The sequence below is a fragment of the Lepidochelys kempii genome, chromosome 3, assembly GCF_965140285.1.
Source record: "Lepidochelys kempii isolate rLepKem1 chromosome 3, rLepKem1.hap1, whole genome shotgun sequence".
Taxonomy (NCBI): domain Eukaryota; kingdom Metazoa; phylum Chordata; order Testudines; family Cheloniidae; genus Lepidochelys; species Lepidochelys kempii.
Genome location: NC_136382.1, coordinates 13,674,723 through 13,698,849, shown reverse-complemented (window position 1 = coordinate 13,698,849; position 24,127 = coordinate 13,674,723). Strand labels below are relative to the sequence as shown.

The 24,127-nt window shown below is 43.8% G+C and overlaps 1 protein-coding gene across 2 annotated transcripts in view; it reads left to right on the top strand.

Annotated features, from left to right (window-relative positions):
• TFAP2B (transcription factor AP-2 beta) overlaps positions 1-24,127 on the top strand; it is a 219,602-nt gene that overhangs the window by 85,310 nt on the left and 110,165 nt on the right. The window lies entirely within an intron of this gene.

Here is a 24,127-nt window from a genome sequence, read left to right as displayed (position 1 = left end):
TGTGTGACCTTGGGCAAGTCACTTAGTATATCTTTGCCTCACTTCCCCAACTCCAAAATGGGGATAATAGCACTTCCCTACCTCACAGGGATCTTGTGAGGATGAATGCCTGAAAGGTTCTGATATGCTCAGGTATTACAATAATGGGGGCCATAAAGGGAAGTGTGAGTTGGTATTTTCAAAAGTACAGAGCATTGTTCTACCTCTCCCATGCTACCGTTGAAGTCTGTGGGAGCTTTACCATGGACATGATAGAAAGCAGTTAGGCCACTACTGAGTGTTTTTGGAAATCCCACCCACAGTCTCCAACTTGTCCCTACCTTGCATGTCCCCTCCGGAGATGGGTCTCAATCTTGTGAAATGTACCCAACCTTGCAATTTAAAAAGCTATTTTAAAACTGCTCTGGAGGAGTTTGATTATTTTTAATGTGTCGGATTTGCTATTATATGTACTATCTGCTATTCTTGTCAAATTTCTCATGTTAAAATCCCAAGTTGTTACATAATTGAGATAGATGCGCAATCGTTTTCTATTCTTATGACAAAGATCAATTAAAAAAAAGAGAGCGAGAGAATTCTCAAGGATACACACTTCACATTCTTTTGGAGAGTCTGAGAACAGAAGATGACAAGAAAAGAGCCCATAGTCACTAGACAATATTAAAGTTGTGGCATTAGATCTACATGGCAGCCCCATTGAGGGCACATGTATCTTTCAGAGCAGAACTTGATCCATAATCACTCCTGATTCTCCTCTAATGTTGCTTCTTTCAAAGACACAGTAAAATAATATAAAGGAGGTATTTTCAGAAAGGCTGAAGTATGAGTATCTGTATCTTTCAGGTGCTAATATGACCTAGGAATGCAGAAGTATTTTAGCATTGAAGTGACTGGGAGATGTGATGGTCCCCCAGTCTGCAGAACCATGCAACCATACAACAGATGTCAGCCCTGAAAAAAATCCTTTAAGATCCCCTATTCCACCTCTCTCAAAATACAGGGTTTTCCTGCAATATATTCTCTTCAGTACTTTGACAAATTTAGTTTTAAATATTTTAAAAGTGATGAGGCTTTAGGAGTCTAATGGATTTCAACATTAGGAGATTTTTCCTGGCATTCAATCTGCATTTCCCCTCTTTTCATTTCTGTCCCATTACTGCTAGCTATCAGTAGTAGTACAGTATCAAGAAACCTCAACACAAGTCAAGGCCCCATTGTGCTAGGCACTGTACACAGTGAGAGACAGACCCAGAAGAACTTACTATATAAATAGACAAGACAAATAAAGGGTGGGACCAAGAAAGTTTTATTTAGATCAAGGAAATTGTCATAAATATAAAGGGAAGGGTAAACCCCTTTGAAATCCCTCCTGGCCAGGAGAAAGCTCCTCTCACCTGTAAAGGGTTAAGAAGCTAAAGGTAACCTCGCTGGCACCTGACCAAAATGACCAATGAGGAGACAAGATACTTTCAAAAGCTGGGAGGAGGGAGAGAAACAAAGGGTCTGAGTCTGTCTGTAGTCGTCTTGGCCAGGGACAGAACAGGAATGGAGTCTTAGAACTTTTAGTAAGTAATCTAGCTAGGTATGTGTTAGATTATGATTTCTTTAAATGGCTGAGAAAAGAATTGTGCTGAATAGAATAACTATTTCTGTCTGTGTATCTTTTTTGTAACTTAAGGTTTTGCCTAGAGGGGTTCTCTATGTTTTTGAATCTAATTACCCTGTAAGATATCTACCATCCTGATTTTACAGGGGGGATTTCTTTATTTCTATTTACTTCTATTTTTTATTAAAAGTCTTCTTGTAAAACACTGAATGCTTTTTCATTGTTCTCAGATCCCAGGGTTTGGGTCTGTGGTCACCTATGCAAATTGGTGAGGCTTTTTATCCAACATTTCCCAGGAAAGGGGGGGTGCAAGTGTTGGGAGGATTGTTCATTGTTCTTAAGATCCAAGGGTCTGGGTCTGTAGTTACCTAGGCAAATTGGTGAGGCTTTTTACCAAACCTTGTCCAGGAAGTGGGGTGCAAGGTTTTGGGAAGTATTTTGGGGGGAAGGACGCGTCCAAACAGCTCTTCCCCAGTAACCAGTATTAGTTTGGTGGTGGTAGCGGCCAGTCCAAGGATAACGGGGGTAATATTTGGTACCTTGGGGAAGTTTTGACCTAAGCTGGTAAAGATAAGCTTAGGAGGTTTTTCATGCAGGTCCCCACATCTGTACCCTAGAGTTCAGAGTGGGGGAGGAACCTTGACAGAAATAAATCAAGGAAATAGAACCTGATTTGTCTGGAGAGGAGGCTTCTTTATATCACTTGAAGCATCAGGGTATGGAGGGAAGCAAACAGTGACTGGATCTTGGGCTTTCAAATGAACTTCATTGTGTCCCATTCAATGACGGATGGTTATGAAATGTGTCATTTGAGCCCAACAAGAGAGGGGCTCACTCTTCTAGCTGCCATGAGAACAAGTGATGGGAGCTGCTCCTTGAGAGACACAATTGGGATGCTTTGTGTGCAGAGACTAAGCGAAGTAGACACACTATCACAGCCATTCAGAACAAATAAACAAATGGGAAGTGAAGCCAAGAAATAACCTCAGCCCAGTGTCCTACAAAGCCTGAGACATGAAACATCTGTTCTTTTTTGCACACGGGGTAGTTTCTTACAAATGAATGGCCACTACGGAATTAGATCCAGCCCTGCTACCCTGCCTATGCTCCACCCCACTGCTCCCCACCAATCTGTTTACATCTCAGAGCCATCCATTTGCTACTGCAGACCACTTGATAAGAACAATGTGTGTACGGAACAAAACCAGAATGGTTCTTTCCTGGCAGAGCTTACAGTGACAAGTTTAGAAATCCTGTCATCTACTGCTCTTCAACCCCCTGTCCATCTTCCTCATCCTTTTCAGTGCTTTGTCGGTCCAAAAACACCCCAAAGTAATGTAGTTCAAAAAGCAGTGACTAGAGATGGGTGCAAATCAACAATTCCCTTCCTCTAATACCTCCAACTATGGTGAGGTGGGGTCAGGATGCGGAGCAGGGTTGTTTGGAATTTGAATCCAAATTTTGTAGACACTCATGCTGAGCTCAAATCTTACCATCTTCTACCTGTGGTATGAGACTCACCTCCATAAGGCCTTGATCCTTTACTGAGCTGCACACAGGAAGACCCCTGAACCCATGTGGCAGAGCCCCAGTGACATCAGTGCAAGAGTCTGCCTGCAGGTATGTTCAGCGCAGAATCATAACCTCATTGCAAAATCTTCCTATGCAGGAACTTCCCTAATAGATGGGTGGTTCCCCCAGTCCACTTGTCTTAGTGTCTAAGCAGGAGCAGGAAGCAGGGAGAACACTGGGGATAGTCCATGCACTAGACAGTGATGTAGGAGTGCCTAGGAACTGTAATGCTGGGTGTATTAGGAATGAATCTAATAACATTATAGGACTAGGATGTGCCTTTTTGGCTCAACCCTTCATTGGGTGCAATGAGGAGATACATCACTTCAGGGGCCCGCAAGAGCTTTCTGCCTCTTCCAATGTCTGCAAATCACACAACCTGTGACACCCCCAAAAGCAGTGCAGCAAATGACCCCCTGCATAACCAGCGAATTCTACTGGTGCAGGCAGGGAAGGTGAGAGGAAGGAACAACAGCTCCATCTATTTCCTGCTCTCTCACTCACCATAGGGTGTAATTAGGGTGCAATCCTTATGCTTCTATGAATGCAGGGAATGCCATTCACTTATTCAGGAATGCAGCTGTTATTCAGGCCATGCAATTTGTCAGAAGCCCCCTATCACCTGTACTGCTCCCCTGCAGAAGGGCTAAGCAGAATCCAGCCCATCAGATCCCTCTGTCACCATGTTTTAAATGTGCATTTAGGGGACGGGATGTTTGATTTTGAGAGAGAGAGACCGCCTACAGCATAATGTAAAAAGTTGTTGCTCTAATTTTTCTCTTTACTTTCAAATCCTCTGTTGGCTTTAATTAAGTGCTTGAACTCAGATTGTAAAGCAAACACAATTTGAAGATTTTTTTTTTAAATGAAAGCAAGCTCACTCACCAGGTGGATGTTCTCCTCAGGTGCTCAGTGCTCCAATATTGACAAGCCACATGGGCATCTCTGAAGGCGGCACTACATCTTCCTAAATGCTCCGGGGCGGAAGGGGGGGAGGGAAGGGGAAGAAGGTGCTCCTTCCCCCCTGCTGTGTTGTGCAAAATTGTTCACAGTTCGGCCAGTATTTGAAAGATGTGAACAGCAAGCAGGGAGAGGAATTGTTTATGGTGGTTCATCATGAGGAGCAGTGAGATGAAACTGAGCAAAGGGAAATTGAGGTTGGAGATCAGGACAAACTTTTTAAGTGGCTGTTAGACAATTTGTGAAACAGTCTCCCAAAGGAAACAGTGGAAGCTCCATTGGTTGAGTCATTTATTAGTGCCTGTCTAAGTAATCATATGTCCCCCATCAACTCAGCACCTGGGCCCCGAGCAAACAATAATGGATATAACCACACAATACCTCTGTGAGGAAAGGAACTATTATTACTCCATCATATATATAAAGGAACTAATCACAGACAAATTAAATAGCTTGCCTAAGCCATACAGGAAGTTTATAGCAAAAATGAGAATTGAAGCCCGCTCTCTAGAGACCGAGTTCAATGCCTTCACTACAAGACCATCCTTTTTATCTGATGAATTAAGATAAGGCCCGGGTGAATGTACCGCAGAGGACAATCTACCACTGGGCAGGAGGGACTGACAACGTGACCTAGGATTAAGCGTGTCTTTTCCAGCTCTAGTCTCTATGGTTGTCTGGTTTGGAATAGAACCTGGGGGGAGAGTTGTGAGAAATGATATGAACAAACACTTGACAAAACCTAAATGGATTTTCACTACAATCCTTCAAGGGTTTGCTGGAATAGTTGTGCAGGTGAAATTTTGCTCCCACAAATGTTTGTTGAAAATGATTTTCAGGCCTGTTGCTGCTGCGTATAGTTGATGGTCAGTTCATTAAAAGAAAAGGGGCTAAATAAATTATTAATTGGGACTTGTTTACCCAGCTGAAATATGGGATCTAAAGTCAATCATTTGACTATTCTAATTTATAAATTCAATTTAAATGGGTCTTTCTGAGATGATGAGAATTTTCCTTTCAACTCTTACATGCAAAAAGACGCTTAACTTGACTATTTTCTATAGCATATCTATAGGACTTGACAATATTCCATAACCTAGTTATTGGCTTCATTCAAGTTACTCCTGATTCATGTCAATGTAAGTGAGAAGAGAATCAGGCGCTTTATTATCCTCCTATAGCAAGCTAGTGCACGGTGCTTTTCAGGAATATATTCAAAAATAGTCAGTGTTTTGGGTCATCTCAGTTTTTGGATGTTCAACTGGATACACCTCAAAAGGGCCTGCATTTCAATGGGTGCGAGTGGATGTTCAGCATTTTATGAACATCAGGCCCCTTTAAAGCGTCTCAAGTTGGACACCCTAGAACTGAGGCACCCAGAATCACTGGTCGCTTTTGAAAAACTCGACCAAAGTCCCCAGTTCACAATCTAAAGGCCAGATGTTGCAATCTGATCCATGTGGGTTAGCCATGTGGAGCGCCACTGAGGAAACAACACAAGGGGTTGTCAAGAAGGAAGACGACAAAGACAAGGAAGATAGTATGAACTTGTGATTGATTGGGGGTCTGATCCAAACCTCACTGAAGTCAATGGAAGTCTTTCCATTGACTTCAGGAGCTTTGGATCGAGTCCTAGGGCAGTAATGTACATAAATTGAGGGCTACATGCTTCTTTTTACTTAGTTAATAGACTGCAGTTCCAAAAACATGGTTGGATATTATTTCTCAGCAAATAAGTTGATCAGCCCTAATAAAATTACAGAAGGGGAATGACTAGACCTTAGTGTAACCCACGCCATTTTCAGAAAGCGCTCAGAAAATGCATGCATGTCTGGCCCTGACTTGTTAACAACCACAAAAGACAGCAGTTGGAAGCATTTAATATACCATACAAACTGTCAAGGTTCCTCCCCCACTCTGAACTCTAGGGTACAGATGTGGGGACCTGCATGAAAAACCTCCTAAGCTTATCTTTACCAGCTTAGGTCAAAACTTCCCCAAGGTACAAAATATTACACCTTGGACAGGCCGCTACCACCACCAAACTAATACTGGTTACTGGGGAAGAGCTGTTTGGACGCGTCCTTCCCCCCAAAATACTTCCCAAAACCTTGCACCCCACTTCCTGGACAAGGTTTGGTAAAAAGCCTCACCAATTTGCATAGGTGACCACAAACCCAAACCCTGGGATCTGAGAACAATGAAAAAGCATTCAGTGTTTTACAAGAAGACTTTTAATAAAAAATAGAAGTAAATAGAAATAAAGAAATCCCCCCTGTAAAATCAGGATGGTATATATCTTACAGGGTAATTAGATTCAAAAACATAGAGAACCCCTCTAGGCAAAACCTTAAGTTACAGAAAAGATACACAGACAGAAATAGTTATTCTATTCAGCACAATTCTTTTCTCAGCCATTTAAAGAAATCATAATCTAACACATACCTAGCTAGATTACTTACTAAAAGTTCTAAGACTCCATTCCTGTTCTGTCCCTGGCAAGCGCAGCATACAGACAGACACAGACCCTTTGTTTCTCTCCCTCCTCCCAGCTTTTGAAAGTATCTTGTCTCCTCATTGGTCATCTTGGTCAGGTGCCAGCGAGGCCACCTCTAGCCTCTCAACCCTCCACAGGTGAGAGGAGCCCCCCCCCCGGCCAGGAGGGATCTCAAAGGGGTCTACCCCTCCCTCCATATCCATGACACAAACCATGAACCCAGACAGCTTCAGCTGGTATGTTTCATGCCAGTAGCAAATAAAAAAAAAACCTACTATAATTAGGGCATAATTCTGTTAAATTTCTCCAATAAAGGCTTTATTAAAAGAGAGAAAAGATTGCCCTTATAGATTGCACTGCAGAGGAATCATGAATAGCATGTTGGAGTTATTATTTTTATTTATATTACTTGGCTATTGTGTGGCTCTTGAAACACTGTGACGGGTGCAGGCTTTGGGCTAGATGGAGTCTAGAGTACGTCTACATTGCAATAAAAGACCCACAACACAGCCGTGGCTGGCCTGGGTCAGCTACTCGGGCTTGTGGGGCTCAGGCTGTGGGGCTAAAAACTGCAGTGTAGATGTTTGGGCTCAGGATGGAGCCTGGGCTGTGAAACCAGCTGCTCTTGCTGGGTCTCAGAGCCCGGGCTTCAGCCTGAGCCCATATGTCTACACTGCAAGCCTGAGTCAATTGACCCGGGCTCTGAGACTCGCTGCCTTAGATTTGTTATTGCATTGTAGACACACCCTTAAAGTGACTCCTTTATTCAACAGCAAAAGCTTTTAAGTCCCAGCCTGGAGTAGGGGCGGAGTGGAGGGGCGGAGCTCTGGTTGGCATTGTTGTTGGCCGGCAAAGCACAATGCTTCCCTAGTGCACAGAGGGAGTGAACCTGCTGGCACTCTCTAAAAGGGGGAGCAGCAAGAACTCCACTGCTCAGCTGATGAGCTCCCCTGGCTATAGTCCCTGTCTTCATCCCACACCCACCAAAACTGTCCACCCTGAGAATGACACTCACAAAACTGACAGCCCCTTCTCCCCTTAACCGCTTACCAACCAAAACAGAGAGAGGAAATGAATAAAATATTTAAAAAATATTAAATGAACCCTCCCCCAAGCAGGGCTTTGACTCCCCATAGGAGAAGCGCTAGAGACTCTGTGAAGTACAGTAGGGACTTCACTATTGCTACTGATGTTATATGGAAGGTGCTCAGATATTAACATAAGGGGAACAACAGGATAAATCCCTAAGATAGACAGACCAACAGATAGATGGTTGCTGCAGAAAGCAGTTCATGCATTCAGAAGATTGCAAGGGGAAAACAATGCTATTATAAACTACTAAATATAAAATTTTACGCAAGTATATGCTGTTGGAGCTACATGTTTACGGACAAAAATCTCCTTGTAAATGATGGGACTTGGCAGTAATATTGACCTTCCAAATGCAAATCCAAATATGCATCCAACTCAATGTTCCCAGTTGCTTTGCTACAGTGCACTAACCCCTTCATATTGATTTTGCTTGTACTTTGCAGCTCGCCGGCGAACCTCTGTAGCGTACATTATAGAGCGGCAGTCTCCAGTAGGTCACACATTAAATGCATTAAACAGTGAATGCACATGGTGTCCATATCCATATCTCCATTGTAACACTGCACCACTGTCCTATGCTCTGTTGGAACTCTGGCCTTTGGATATTGTTAAATAATAGAGCTGTGTGAGAACCGGAATATCCATTCCACAGGAAATTCTCACATTTCTAAATTTGTTTTTGTTCTGAACTGAAATGCCCTGCAAAGGAAAATTCAAACACATTTCAATTTGAAACCATTGAAATGTTTCATTTCTGTGTTAGTGATTTGATTCATTGTTGTAGCAGGGTGCTGCAGGGGAAGCCCTAATCAGCTCCTGCCATCCCAGCCCCAATCAGGGGAAATGGGTTGGGGCTGGGCCACTAGCTAGGCCTGGCCTGGAAACTGGCCACACCTGCCAGCCTTGTTAACAGCTAAAAGCTTGGGAGGAAGTGAGCCCAAGAGGAGAGCAAAGACCAGGAGGGGGAGAGTAGGCTCAGAAGGAGCCTGCTACCACTGAGGCCTGTGCTAAGCCAAACCTGTAAATACTCTGCAAATAGTAGGAGTTGGTGGTGGTGGGGACCAGACACAGGAATAAAGAGCATGGGTGTTGACCCAGCTTGCAGGGATCCTGATTCATTGGGGAGCAGGGCTAGGAGACTGAACCCAGCGGGGCGCAGTGAGAACCCTGTTACATGTGGGGGCTTGTCTGGGATGTCGAAAGCCACCGCCAAGGAGTGGCCACCCGAGAGAATGGAGAGCACAGTGCAGTGGCTGGCTAAGCAGCAGGAGGAGCTGCAGAAGACCCTGCAGGCTTTCCAACAGTCCCACCAGGCTGAGAGGCAGGCCTTACTCGTGTGGTAGGCTGAACAACAAAAAACCCTCCAGGACTTCATCCAGGAGCAGGCCAATATACAGCAGCAGCTCCTGCACCAGGTGATGAGTCCCCCAAGCAGTGATGGAAACCACACGACAGGGCTGGGGCTGTGTAAAATGGGCCCCGCCGATGACCCTGACACCTTCCTATGTACTTTCGAACAGGTAGCCATGGGTGCTGGCTGGGATAAGGTGACCTGGGCCCTAAGACTGGCTCCTTATCTGGCTGGCGAGTCTCAGGCTGCCTATATGGCCTGAAGCAACGACCAGGCCAAAGATTATGAAGCAGAGAAGGCGGCTGTCCAGGACTGGACGGGGCTGTCGGATGAGAAGTACAGGAAAAAGTTTGGGGTAGACCGGGGGTTTGCGGCCCTGAGTGTTAGCCCCAAAATTGACTGACTAGGCTACATGGTGGCTATGGACTAACACCAGACGGTGGGAGAAATAATGGACCGGATGATTCTCGAGCAATTTGTGCAGGGCCTCCTGGAGAACATGCAGGTCTGGGTCCGGAGGCACCAGCCGATGACCTTGAAGGCTCTGCCGTCAAAATGCTGAGGTGGACTTTCCCTGAAGGGAGCCGCAGACAGGCCGTGACCTGGACTGGGGGAAGAAGCCCTGAGAACCTATCCCCGGGAGATGCCTGGAGAAAAAGAGAGAAAAGGCTAAGGGGGCCCCTAGGCACCCAGGTCAACTGGTCTCCTGGCATGGTGGGCAGCAGGGACACAAATCCCAGGACTGCCCAGTGATGGAGTGTGGGCTTGCCGAATTTTGTGGTTGGACAAGTGGGAAGAAGCGGGGGAAAGAGCTGGCCACCATCCCTGTACAGGTGGGCAGGAAACCCCAGAGAGGTTTCGTCGATATGGCCTCGGCCCGCTCCCTCATTCAGCATGGGCTGGTGAAACCGCACTGGTTTATCGCCGGGAGACGAATGATACTAGAAGACATCTGGGGGGATTGGAGGCCCTGTCCCATGGCGCAGGTGCCCCTGGAGGTTGGGGGCAAATTTGCCTAGCAATGGGCGAGAGTAGTAGACTGGCTGCCATACCCCGTCATGCTGGGAACAGATTGGGGGCCCCATCCAACAGAGAAAAAATGGCTGTGAGAGGAGTCCCTCGGGTGGGAGGAGGAGGGAGTTTCCAGGATAGGGGTGGGGGAACCCCTATGACCCTCCGTCGTAGTGAGGAGGAGAATCTAGGTTCCCAGAAGACAGAAGCAGGTACTAGACAACAAAGTCAGAGGGAAGATAGGAAAGAAGGGGAGAGCGGGTGACCGAAGGGGTGCTCTGCTGTGGTAACCCTGTCACGGTTCCTCCCCCACTCTGAACTCTAGGGTACAGATGTGGGGACCTGCATGAAAAACCTCCTAAGCTTATCTTTACCAGCTTAGGTCAAAACTTCCCCAAGGTACAAAATATTCCCCCCGTTGTCCTTGGACTGGCCGCTACCACCACCAAACTAATACTGGTTACTGGGGAAGAGCTGTTTGGACGCGTCCTTCCCCCCAAAATACTTCCCAAAACCTTGCACCCCACTTCCTGGACAAAGTTTGGTAAAAAGCCTCACCAATTTGCCTAGGTGACTACAGACCCAGACCCTTGGATCTTAAGAACAATGAACAATCCTCCCAACACTTGCACCCCCCCTTTCCTGGGAAATGTTGGATAAAAAGCCTCACCAATTTGCATAGGTGACCACAGACCCAAACCCTTGGATCTGAGAACAATGAAAAAGCATTCAGTTTTTTTACAAGAAGACTTTTAATAAAAAAAAGAAGTAAATAGAAATAAAGAAATCCCCCCTGTAAAATCAGGATGGTAGATATCTTACAGGGTAATTAGATTCAAAAACATAGAGAACCCCTCTAGGCAAAACCTTAAGTTACAAAAAAGATACACAGACAGAAATAGTTATTCTATTCAGCACAATTCTTTTCTCAGCCATTTAAAGAAATCATAATCTAACACATACCTAGCTAGATTACTTACTAAAAGTTCTAAGACTCCATTCCTGTTCTGTCCCTGGCCAAGACGACTACAGACAGACCCAGACCCTTTGTTTCTCTCCCTCCTCCCAGCTTTTGAAAGTATCTTGTCTCCTCATTGGTCATTTTGGTCAGGTGCCAGCGAGGTTACCTTTCGCTTCTTAACCCTTTACAGGTGAGAGGAGCTTTCCCCTGGCCAGGAGGGATTTCAAAGGGGTTTACCCTTCCCTTTATATTTATGACAAATCCCCAGAGAGGAAGTCCAAGGTTCAAAGGGGGAAGGCCCCAGGGAATGTCTGAATGGGGATCCTACAGGCAGCGAGGGTCAGGCCCCCTTGGGCTCGGTACCTTCAACAGAAGCCCAAGATTGTCGGTGCAGAGGTCATGCCCACCCGGCTCCACTGCCAGGCAAGAAGGGGCAGCAGCTGGGAGGGCAACCACCCGATTGCTTTTTGGTGTGCAGACCTCTGGGCGGGAGTAGAGCTATGGGGTGGTCCCCCCCCACACACACACGGTGGCTTTTGTGAATGGGGAACCGACAAACCCTGCGAGGAGGATCCAGGGAACCTCCCAGCTGAGGGCAGTAGGCTGCCCTAAAATCACCTCCTGTCCCCCCAGCCCCAATCAGGAGAAATGAGTTGGGGCTGGGCCACTAGCTAGGACTGGCCTGGAAACTGGTCACACCTGCCAGCCTCGTTAACTGGGGCTAAAAGCTTGGGAGGAAGTGAGTCCGATGGGGTGGAGACCAGGAGGGGAGAGTAGGCTCAGAAGGAGCCTGCTACCCTGTTGCCACTGAGGCCTGTGCTAGGCCAACCCTGTAAATAATCTGTAAATAGTTGGAGTCTGATGATGGGGACCGGACACAGGAATAAAGAGCACGGGTGTTGCACCAGCTTGCAGTGGTCCTGACTCACTGGGGAGCAGGGCCAGGAGGCTGAACCCAGGGGGAAATTATGTTAGTTTTCCATCCAAACTGAACCCAGGGGGTGTGGGGAGCACCCCATTACAACTGTGTCTAGATTCTTATACAATATTAAAGTACATAAATAGAATATATTTCATTAAAATATTCATTTGATTAATATAAAGGTCCAAATGAAGTGAAATTAAATGGTTTGATGTTTTCCACCCCCTGTTGCCCATTCCCAGCTTCTGGCAAACAGAGGCTAGGGACACCATTCCTGTTCATCCTGGTTAATAGCCATTGATGGACCTATCCTCCATGAATTTATCTAGTTCTTTTTTGAACCCTGCTATAGTCTTGGCCTTCACAACATCCTCTGGCAAGGAGTTCCACAGGTTGACTGAGCAATGTGTTTTCCTTTTGTTTGTTTTAAACCTGCTGCCTATTAATTTCATTGAGTGACCTATAGTTCTTGTGTTCTGAGAAGGAATAAATAACACGTCCTTATTTACTTTGTCAACAGTCATGATTTTATAGCCCTCTATCATATCACCACTTAATCGTCTCTTTTCCAAGCTGAAAAGTCCCAGTCTCCCAAAATTCTGCCTCCTACACGGTGATTCCACTGCAGGAAGGTCCTTCCATACCCATGGAGGAAACGGGCCATACTGAACCTGGTGTAATTCTTGCTGTGTATTATAAGCACAATCCTCAGCTGCTGTAAATTAGCCAAAGGAGCAATTCCTGTTTACACTAGCTTAGGATCTAGCCCTGTGTCAGCACTCGGATTGCAAAGCAAATAAACTAAACTGGACAGTCTGGTGCACAGCCTCAAAATGCTATTTATTATCTCTTGGCATCTACCAGCTAGCAAGGTGCGGCCTTTTGCTTTGCTGCCCAGGCTTGGAAATGTCCAGAACCATCAGTTTTCACCAAATTGCTGAAGGGTGAAATTTCACCGTTTCTGCCAGTGAAAAACAGCTTTTTCTCTACCAGGCAAATAGCATAATGTCCCTAGAGGATCACACCCTGCATAGGGAGGGCAGGACTTTTCAGGGCTTTGCCACAGATGGAATTGTTTCCCCCTACACCATCCTGTAGAGTAGCAAATACTTGCTGTAGCCAGAAGCAGAGTGGACCCAAGTAAGTGGACCACTTGGAGAGGCAGTGTTGCCTAGAGGTTAAAGCACAGGACTGAAAATCAGGACCTTTGGGGTCCTGGCTCTGTGCCGGACTTCCTACAGATCATTTGTCCTCTCTGCACCTCTCTTGCTGCTCTGTGTGGGGGTTTAATTAGTTCACAAGGTCAGATTCTTTAATTAATGTTTGTACAGTTAAAAGAGGCTTTTGTACAAAATGTGATATTTACTGCATATCTGAAACATATTTATTATTATTATTGTTATTTATTTATTTAGGTGAATTCTGTTTTTCTTGTAGGCCAACTGCTGATTTGCCACTTAACCTTCTCCCCTTTATTAATTCCTTAGTATTTGGGGGTGGTTTTCTTTATGGATCCAAAGCCATTATCCTGCACAAAAGAGGAACATTTCTTTTTAAATTCTCCTCCCATTGCATTCCATTTCAAACTGTGTTACACAGGTCACATTATGGGCTGCTGTCACATGTGGGACACGACGTAATTCAACATGACACATGGCAAGTGGAGATGTGTTGAAATACCTGAGACTATTAGATTCAAACAGCTTTCTGTTAAAGTTTTTTTACTACCACATAAATATTCTTCTAGCTGGCCACAGTCTAGGAGGAATAAAAACCCCATTAGAGAAAACACCAGCGCAAAGGTGGAAGTGTGCAACTGTGTGCAGAGTACTGACCGATGCTGACCCTCCTGGAGCTACCTGCTTCCCTCAACATTACTAAAACCAAAGGGGAAACATCTTCTTCACTTTGCTAATTCTCCTGAAGATAATAAAAACAGGGCCCATTCACCATGTGCAATGAGGATAGGACCCCAGCAGGATACTGTCCTCTGCTCTGGCTGGTTTGCAGCTGGAAAAGAACCAGCTTAAGAGGCCCCTTGTGGATTTCTTCTGCATGGATAATTCAGGTGACAAAGATCTGGTGTAATGGTATGGGGAGCATGAGTAGAAGAATCCTAGCCAGGGTACACCTGCTCCCACCTGTTTCTTACCAGAACAGTCCCTTGGGGCCACATGCACAATGGCATAAGTTAGAGTATCCCTGGGGCTACTCTAATTAATTCTGGGAACAGGTTTGATCCCTGGTGGACCTCAGGATTGAGGGAGGATAAACATGGCTTAAAGCCATCTCTGCTATACCCCTCTGGTCCAGTACAAAACATAGCTCAGCCAGACTGGAAGGTCTAGCCCTCTGAATTCTGAGTGTACCCTACATGTTTTAAGAACGTTCAATGTCCACTTTATGTTATAATTTTCTAAGAGTTGCAGTACTTTGTATTCTCCTCTAGTAAGGTGCAAGGATGAGTGAAACTATGTGACCTGTATTATGTAGATCAGACTTGAAGATCATAGCGGTCTCTTCTGGCTTTAAAACCTATGTATCTATTAAACAATGTATATTTCAACTGCATTCAGCAATGACTTCTTTCCAAACACAACCGAAGAGCCCTGGTGCGTAGATGGAATAGCCAACAGGAATGGCTAAATCAGTTCAGGTTAAATAAAGATGAACAAAACTGGAATGAATATAGCTAATTATCCAGGAAAACTTGCTCCCCTATTAATTGCTGATAACTAAAAGAGAAAGTACTGGAAATCTCCCACTAGTGATCTGATCCAAAATCTGTTCAAGCCAATAGAAATTTTTCCATTGACTTCAAGGGACTTTAGAAGAGGCCCTGTATTTCCAGCCCAGTTTGGAAGTGTCCAGACTTTTCCAAGTGAACCTGGATCCAATTTCCCAGTGAATTGGTGGGTGGGGGGGGCGGATTTTGAGTGAGCCTGGTCGTATTTCTGGTTTTGAATAGAAACCAGGTGACATCCAGTGATTTTGACCCCTATCCAGATAAAATTAAATTACTTTGGATGAGTTTCGTGTTTTGGGGATTGTTCTAAGGCAAAATTTGAAACAAAACATAGGCGGTGTAAAGGCATTAAAAAAATACCAAGAAATGGTTCAGCTTTCTAATTCATCTTATGACCAACTCCTGTGCACCATCCTATTTTGCAGAGTTCTGCAAGAACAATAACTTGGATCAAACTCAAATTGGAACCTCCTGCTTCTACGCAGAGCTTTAGACAAATGCTTTTTCGAACCACTGTATCCTTTGGTTCCCTTTAAGAAAAAATCTTCTTTGGAGGTTTCAGCAATTGTTTACACAAGTTTCCTCTTTCTAACTCATCTCATCAGTAAGCTAAGGTCACTGCAGGTGGCCTGAGCAATGCATTAACCTGTAAATCATCTAGACACCTCCCCCTGGTCAGAGGGTTTTGAGAGCTGGTGCTTTGCACAAGCATGATGAGTCTCTTCTTTCCACTTATTTCCTCCCCTTTCCCCCCACCCCCACTCTTTTACAATCAGCAAATCATGGCTGTTGAAAATATGGCCAACTTGCATTACTGGGGACCTGTTCCTAAATATGGCCAACTTGCATTTATTGGGGACCTGGTCCTAAATATTCCTTAATGCATATTCAAGAAATCATATATAATGATTTACATACTTATAAATCAGTGGCATGCAGTCATACCACTACGGCATTTGAGCTTATCACATCTCACAAGCTAAGCAGGGATAGATTGATAAAAGTATGGAAAAGGGGGCCTCAAGAGGTTATCTAGTTCATTCCCCATGCTTTGGAAGGATTAAGTATTCCTAGACATCCCTGAGAGCTGTTTATCTAACCTGCACCCAAGTGATGGGGTTTCCATAATCTCCCTAGGTAACTTGTTCCAGTCCTTAACTAACCTTACCGTTAGAAAGTTTTTCCTAATATCCAACCTAAATCTCCCTTGCTGCAAATCAAGCCAATTATTTCTTGCCCTACCCCTAGTGGACTTGGAGAACAAATGATCACTGTTCTCTTTAGAACAACTTCTTACATATTTGAAGACAGGTTTTGTGTATTCCGTCAGTCTTCTCTTCTCTGGATGAAACATAACGATTTTTTTCAACCTTTCCTCATAGGTCATGTTTTCTAAACCTCTTATCATTTTTGTTTCTTTCCTCTGGACTCGCTCCAGTTGGTCCATACCTCTCTTAAAAGCTGTCCAAAAGCAGACACAGTACTCCAGATGAAGCCTCCCCAGTGCAGAGGGACGAGAGACTTCCAAGGAGTAACTTACAATGCTCCTGTAAGTGGGTGTCGGTGTTTCTGTATGTGGAATTTTTCCCTAAGTCTGTACTCAGCACATTTTCCAGCATGGCATTAAGGGATATTATAATGCTGAAAGGTCCCGTGTGTTATCAGATATTCTGGCCTTCTCTGTCTCCTAGAGGTGCAACACCTTGGAACTGTACACCCCATCAGCTGTATTTTCACAATGCTGCTTCCGGTTAGGGGATGGCCTTGTGGTTTAAGACACCAGAGTGGGATTCAGGAGACCTGCAGTCAATTCCCAGCCGTACCACAGACTCCCTGTGTGACGTTTGGCAAGTCATTTAATTTCTCTGTGCCTGAGTTCCCCATCTCAATACTTCTTTTCTCCCTTTGGTTGTCTGTCGTATCGATCTAGACAGTAAGTTCTTTGGGGGTAGAATCCGTATCTTGTGCTATGTTTGTATACCACCTATCACAATGTGGGGGTCTTAGGTGGGTCTGCAAGGCATCACTATAATATAAATAAATAACAATAACATTGAGTTTTAGTGGTTCAGTCCTGCTTTGTTGGGGGCGGGGGGAGGGAGAAGAGGAATGCAATTCCCAGAGCTGATAACTCCTGCTTTTTCCAACAAGGACAGCTCCACACAATGGTCAGAATGGGATCTCCTATATCTTGTTTCAGAGGAACAGCCGTGTTAGTCTGTATTCGCAAAAAGAAAAGGAGTACTTGTGGCACCTTAGAGACTAACCAATTTATTTGAGCATGAGCTTTCGTGAGCTACAGCTCACTTCATCAGATGTTTACCGTGGAAACTGCAGCAGACTTTATATACACACAGAAATCATCTTGTGTTATCCAAGAGCTGAGTGCCATGTGGCATGAACTGCTGTTTTGAAACTGATAAAAATGGCCTGCACACCAGGCATTCCAAAAGGCTTAGGCCAGGTGGGAGTAGTCTGTTGTTCCCACTCAAGCCCTTCTCTTTCCCCAGGCCAGCATTCAAAATGAAGTAATGCCTCAGACCAAGGAGTATTCCCACACACTGAATAACATACAGTTTGGAAATTAGGAAGCGGCGCTGTGGTGGTCGGAGGGGGAAGTTAAATAGCATTTTATCAGGTAGCTGATTTTGATGAGACAATGTAACCATACAGTGTTTCTAGCAATGTGGGCATCTGTGAATGCACTACTAGAGCAGAATTGATAATGTATCCGTTGCATTATTAGGCGTGGTAAAGTGGAAGCTGCTTTCAGAGCCTCCACCTTTCCTTGCCACAACTCATGAATAAAGATCTAATCTAAAATATTGTGCACTATTCTATCGCTCATTCAATTGAGGCAGAAGATCACAGGAGACATATAGTGAAAGAGGATTAAAGAGATCACCTGTAATCTATTGTATTATTAGGCCACCTTGTATTTTTAAAGATATAAGCATAGAAGGAAATGACACAGGAGAGTCCAAACTTTTCTGGTTCAAACAATGAGCCCCTCCATTCTGCCAAGAGTTTGGTGATACTCCAGTATGAATCTTTATTAAAGGTCTGTTGAGCAAAAATAAATGTCATCCTTACAAACTGGTCCCCCTTCCCCCCGTCCTTTTCCACAGATCTGCTCCAGTCTCCTACTCTTGTGTTTTCTGAATTCTGCTGGTTTAATTCAGTCATTTTAATATCCCGGGCACTAAAGAGAATAGAAGCAGGAATCAGGTTTGTGCTGTTAGATTGATAAACAGATGCTAAGCCGATGTGACACAGATGCTACTGCTGAGCCAGGAAAAACAGGTCAAGGTTATTAGGAGAAAGTGCAGCACTGTCTCATAGCTGTAAGCAAAAAGTCCCCACGTGGAGCCAGCTCTCTCTCAATTGTCTGGTGTCAAAGGATAGCAGTTCCCATCTCAGGAATGTTTTTTTTTTTTAAATTAATCACTACAAAAAAAGGAATAATTTAAAATTGTACACACACACTGCGTTATATTTACAATGCAGCTTATAAGCAACAGATGCAACATGTTACATGTGTGGATGACAATGATTATAGGCCCTGATTGTCTCCCACAGGATAAAATAGTACCAAGGGACAAAAAAGGATTCCAAAGCAGGAAAAGGTAAACTGCAGCCTGTCAAATCTGTGGAAATGTTGGGATTATATAGGAGGTCAGAGTAGATGATCAGAATAGTTCCTTCTGGCCCTTAACATCTGTGAAGCTGTGACATTTACAATGTGAACAGAAAGTCATGTGAATGTGGTTTTAGTGAAAGCCCATGTACCACATAAAGAAGAGATCATCTTTACCTAAGGGTGTCTGCATTGCTCAGTGGATAACACACTGGATTGGATCTCAAGAGATGTGAATTCTATATCCAGCTCCACCATTAACCTGTGGGGTGACCTTGGGCAAGTCACTTTCCCCTCCCTGTGCCTCAGTTTGCCCATCTGTAAAATGACAATAATGATACTGGCCTCTTTGAGCACTTTGAGCTCTACTGATGAAAAGCTCTTGATAAGAGCTAGGTCTTGTTAAAGAGCCCTTATTTGCTGCTCCTTTTGACCCAGCATGCAGAAATTGTGTCAGATGTGACAAATCTCCTTGACACGTAGCATTTAGATAATGAGCTGCAGTGTTGTTCAACGGATAGTACCTGGGACTGGAAGTGAGGTGACCCAGAGTCAGTTCTCATGTGGCAGATACTACATTTTCCACAAGACCTCTGCCCCATTCAGTGCGCAGAATAGACTCTGCTCTGGCAATGAATAAGGGTTGTGTAGTGAAGGAGGATGTTGCCTGTAGGAGCCCTGCCTCATTTGTTGCTGAAGTTGAAAGGTATGTAATGAATGAGGCAGGGAAATGCAGGAAGAATCATAGAATATCAGGATTGGAAGGGACCTCAGGATGTCATCTAGTCCAAACCCCCTGCTCAAAGCAGGACCAATCCCCAATTTTTGCCCCAGATCCCAAATGGCCCCCTCAAGGATTGAACTCACAACCCTAGGTTTTGCAGGCCAATGCTCAAACCACTGAGCTATCCCTCAGGATGGCATCATGGTTAAGGCAGTTGAATGCTGCCTTGGAGAAAGAGTCTTTCCCTGCCTCTGCCACAGAGTTCCTCTGTCATGCTGGGCAAGTCACATAATGGGCACCCAAAATTAGGTGTCACCTTTGGCTTTAATGTCTATGCCTCATTTCTCCAGGTGTATAATGGGGATAACAACACCGCCTCACCTCTCTGGAGTGTTGTGAAAGAGCACCGTAAAAAAAACACATATACATTAATAATTCTGTATTTCAGTGCAGGGTCCGGATGCAGTAAATAATGCACAGGGCTGCACACTAAATAATGAGGATCAAAAGAAATATTGAAGAGTCCATATGGTGAGCACCATCCATCCTGTGCAGTGAATGAAATAGGAAAAAATAGTATTTGATCATGTAATTAAAGACTGAATCATAATGCATAGGTACAAGGGGGCCAAATGAAGGGCCACCAACCACCATAATTCTAGCATTTCCTAACTTTTGAGTGCTTACCATTTCATCCTTAACATACTTTCAAAAATGTGGGTGTAGTATATATGAAATAATAACAGACATGGTAAAGTGCAAGAAGATCTATCTATCTATCTCCTCTTGCATTTTACTGTTTCTAATAGCGCAATCCATATTTTATCACTGCTGCTGTACCAGTGCATTCCTGGAATGGTAAATGACTCAACGCCCATGTTTCTGGAAACACTGTTGTGGTTATATTCAGTCATAAAAACCAGCTACATAATAAAATGAACTAGGATTGTAATTTTGCCCTATTTCAGAGTCAAATCTATCCCAGAGACGATTAATAGGTTCATAGAGTTTAAGGCTAGACAAGACCATTGAGGACATCTAGTCTGACCCCCCGTGTATCACAGGCTGCTGAATTTCACCCAGTTACTCCTGAACTGAACCCAATAATATGTGTTTGACTAAAGCATAACTTGTGTTTGGCTAAAGCAGATCCTCCAGAAAGGCATCCAGTCTTGATTTGAAGACATCAAGAGATGTACAATCCACCATTTCCCTTGGTAGTTTGTTCCAGTGGTTAATCACCTTCACCATTAAATAATTTTGTCTAATTTTCCATTTGAAGTTGTCTGGCTTCAGCATCCAGCCGTTGGTTCTTATACGCTTTTCTCTGCTAGATTAAAGAGCCCTTTAGTGCCTGGTATTTTCTCTCCATGAAGGTGCTTAAACACTGTAATCAAGTCATCTCTCAGTCTTCTTTTTGATAAACTGAACACACTGAGTTCTTTAAGTCCCCCACTGTAAGGCATTTCTTCAGCCCTCAAATTATTTTTGTGACTCTGTTCTGCACTCTCTCCAATTTTACTACATCCTTTCTAAAATCTGGATGCCAAAACTGGATGAAGCATTCCAGTACAGGTCCCAACAATGCCAATCACCTTCCTACCCCCATTCACTACTTCCTTGTTTATACATCCAAGGACCGCATTCAATCTTTATGCCACAGCATTGCATAGGGAGCTTATGTGGAGTTGCTTGTTCCCTATGAAACCTAAAACCTTTTCAGAGTCACTGCTTTCCAGGATGCCATCTCCCATTCTATAGGTTTCCCAAAGAGCAATGACCCCACTCTGAAGTAGACAACTGAAATCTCCTTTTTGATCCTTTTCCTACATGGTGGTTTGAAGATAACATACTGAACTCTAAGGATCTGACTTTGATCGTACCTCCTTTTAGGAAGGTTGCATCCACTTTTTCTATACTGCATCCATAAAAGGGAGCCAACCTGGGAGAGTTTCTTACAGCCACCCTTATCTGTCCAACAATGGGAACATAAGGTCACACCATTTTAGCAGAGATGATTGGAAAATGGACTTTCTTCGTTAGAAATTTGTACTTTTCAGAGAAAAATCAAAAACTGAAATTTTTCAGATGAAAACTGACATATTTTGCTTAAGAAATGTTGCCGTGGCTCATCATGAGAATGTTAGTTTAGGTGCCTTATGCTCCCATTCTCCACCGTAGTCTGGGATGCCTGGTCAGACTATCTTTCCCATGATGCAGCATGGCCTACCCTCAGGGTGAAGCAAGGTGGTTGAATCATGGGAGATGTCATCTGGCTGGAGAGACCAGCACACAGAAGAAATGAGAAATTCAAAGACAACTTCTATGAGGCACCACGGGAGAATATTTGAATCAAAATAGTTTGGTTTTCATCCAAAATATTTTGGTTGTGGACAAAATATTTTCGTTTTCAGGCATTTTTTGGGTACAAAAATGATTTTTTCCCCACAGAAAGCAGACCCCCTTTGCAAAAAAAAAAAAAAAGTATTTAATCAAAAACTCAGTTTTGATGGAATTTTTTTTCACTAGCTCTACTTTTTAGGTTTAACACATTCCCTTTGAAAGGGATGGGTATAAATTGCAACAGTGTACTATTCAGGATAACTGAATGCTAAAAGGTAATGCATCAATATTTGTGAAACAATAAACACCTAGGACCAAATCCTGAGATACTTATTCAGTTTTTTTTTACTCACCGTGAACACTCTCATTGGCTTGAAGTCAACATGATTCTGTGTGGACTTAATTGTCCACACGGGTAGGTCTTTTTGCAGGACTGGGGCGTTAGCCTGCAAATGAGGCTTTGACACTTCAACTTCCTGTGTCAGTCAGAGCTTTTTAGAATCTTAAAGTGACTAGATTTGAGTTTAGATGCAGGAATGGGTGAAGGTTCTGGAGGGGACAGAGTGGAAACAGCAAGCAATCATATATGTTCCACAGCATTTTCCCCATCCCTACCACAGAGTTACAATCACTGCCTCTGAAAAATGTGGCATGCAATTTTCCAACCTGCCATTTTCAGGGGCCAGCTCAATTACATCATTGCTGTTCTAATATGATAGGTCAGCTATTTCGAGTTAATTGTTAATCAAGTCCAGAAATAACCTCTCTTACCCAAAGCCCTGAAATGAGGTTGCCAGACCAATAAATAAATAAATAAATAAAATTCTTTTATTACTGTTGTCATCAGAACAATCTCCAAAACTTATTAAGTCTCAATAATAACAAGCAAAATGGCCTAAAAATGTTATTGTAAGAGCAAAATAATGCAAACTGCTTGTCTCGTTTCATTATTTTATTATTTCACCTATTCCCCCCCCAACCCGCCCAAAAAAGCAGCAGGATCTACAGCATAACCCCCCCAAGTGCAGGCCTATAGTTTTAACTCTTGCAGCAGCGTGATTCCACAGGCATTCAGCAGTTTCTCTGCTGAGCCACTTAACAAACAAATTAACAAACAGCTTAGATGAAAACACAATAGCAGTTCATCAACTTTTATAAGGTCACACGTCTAACTTGAACTGTAAAAATACTTCATTAGTAGCTTCTCATTTGTGTTTACAAACATGGCTTTTCTCCAGATTTAGGGTTTCCCACTTTGGATAGTTCTAGGAGAATCAAGCCAGCTAATAAATGCTTGAAGTCCCTCGTTCTTTACTGAGAGACCCCTCCAGAGCCTATTAACACCAGTTTTATGGAAAACAGAGTCGGTAGCCACCTCCGCCATGTGTTGGCACTCTCTAAAAGCCTGTTAATGCTTTGTGTTCCAGGGCATAACACAGCAAGGCATTCCCAAAAGAACCTGAGTTGGAGGGGAAAAAATCACTGGAATGGGGTTGAGAGGAAAACTGAAAACTCCTGGTCTACACTTAAAAGCTTTGCCAGCATAGCTATGTCAGTTAGGAATGTGGAAAAAATCACAGCCCTGACCGACATAGCTGCGTCAGCAAGAACCCTAGTGTAGACATAGCAGCTGGGAATGGGCGACAGGGGATGGATCACTGGATGATGACCTGTTCTGCTCATTCCCTCTGGGGCACCTGGGATTGGCCACTGTCGGAAGACAGGATACTGGGCTAGATGGACCTTTGATCTGACCCAGTAGGGCCATTCCTATGTTCTTTAGTTATACGGGCAAAAAAGTCTTTTTGCTGGTTTAACTTACTTTGTTCAGGGAAATGGTATCAGCTGCATGAGCAAAAGAACTCTTCTGCCGGTATAAGCTTCATCTCCATATGGGAGGGTTTGCCTTTCTAGTGTAGAAAAGAGGAGACTTTGCCAGTATAGTTACACTGACAAATCCTTTCGAAAGTGGACAGGGTCTCAATTCCTGAATTCAAAATCCTTGCAAAGAATTATATGAGAAACTGCTTATAGGGCCTGGCCCACATTCCACTGAAGTCAATAGAGTTAAATGGGCTTTAGATCTGGCCTTTGGTGAATTCCGGTGCGATGAAACTCCATTTATACTAAAGCCAGGTGACAGCTGTTATTTCAATGCATAACAACGTGCAACTTACAATTCTGGTTGCAGTGAAACATCAACTTAAAGTGTAAGTATTTCACAAGAAAAAGGGCTATACTGTCTCAATGTGCAGGGTGCACTAACTGTTTTAAAACACATGTAAAAAGAAATATCTTCTATAGCTGTGATTTTCAAAGAGTTGGGTGCCTAACTCCCTTGCGCTCCATTGAAAATCCCAGCCATGGGCAGAGAAATATATATTAGGCCAGATCTTCAGGTGGCGTACATTGGTACATCTCCATTGACTTCAGCAAAAAGTGACACTGCTTTACACCAGCTAAGGATCTGTCTGACTGAATATACTTCCCATAGGAACTACTAAACATGCACACACCTATTTGCATTTCTTAACAGTGAGATCTTCAGTATTATAGTGGATGCTGAGAAGTATCACTTGGGTAATTTAAAACTGGGTAAGCCATAACAATGAAGAATATTTATCTATCTTAGGTACTTTCTGTCTCCCATCACCATGGTATCTGAACATCTCACAATTTTTAGTGCATTTATCCTCACCACATCC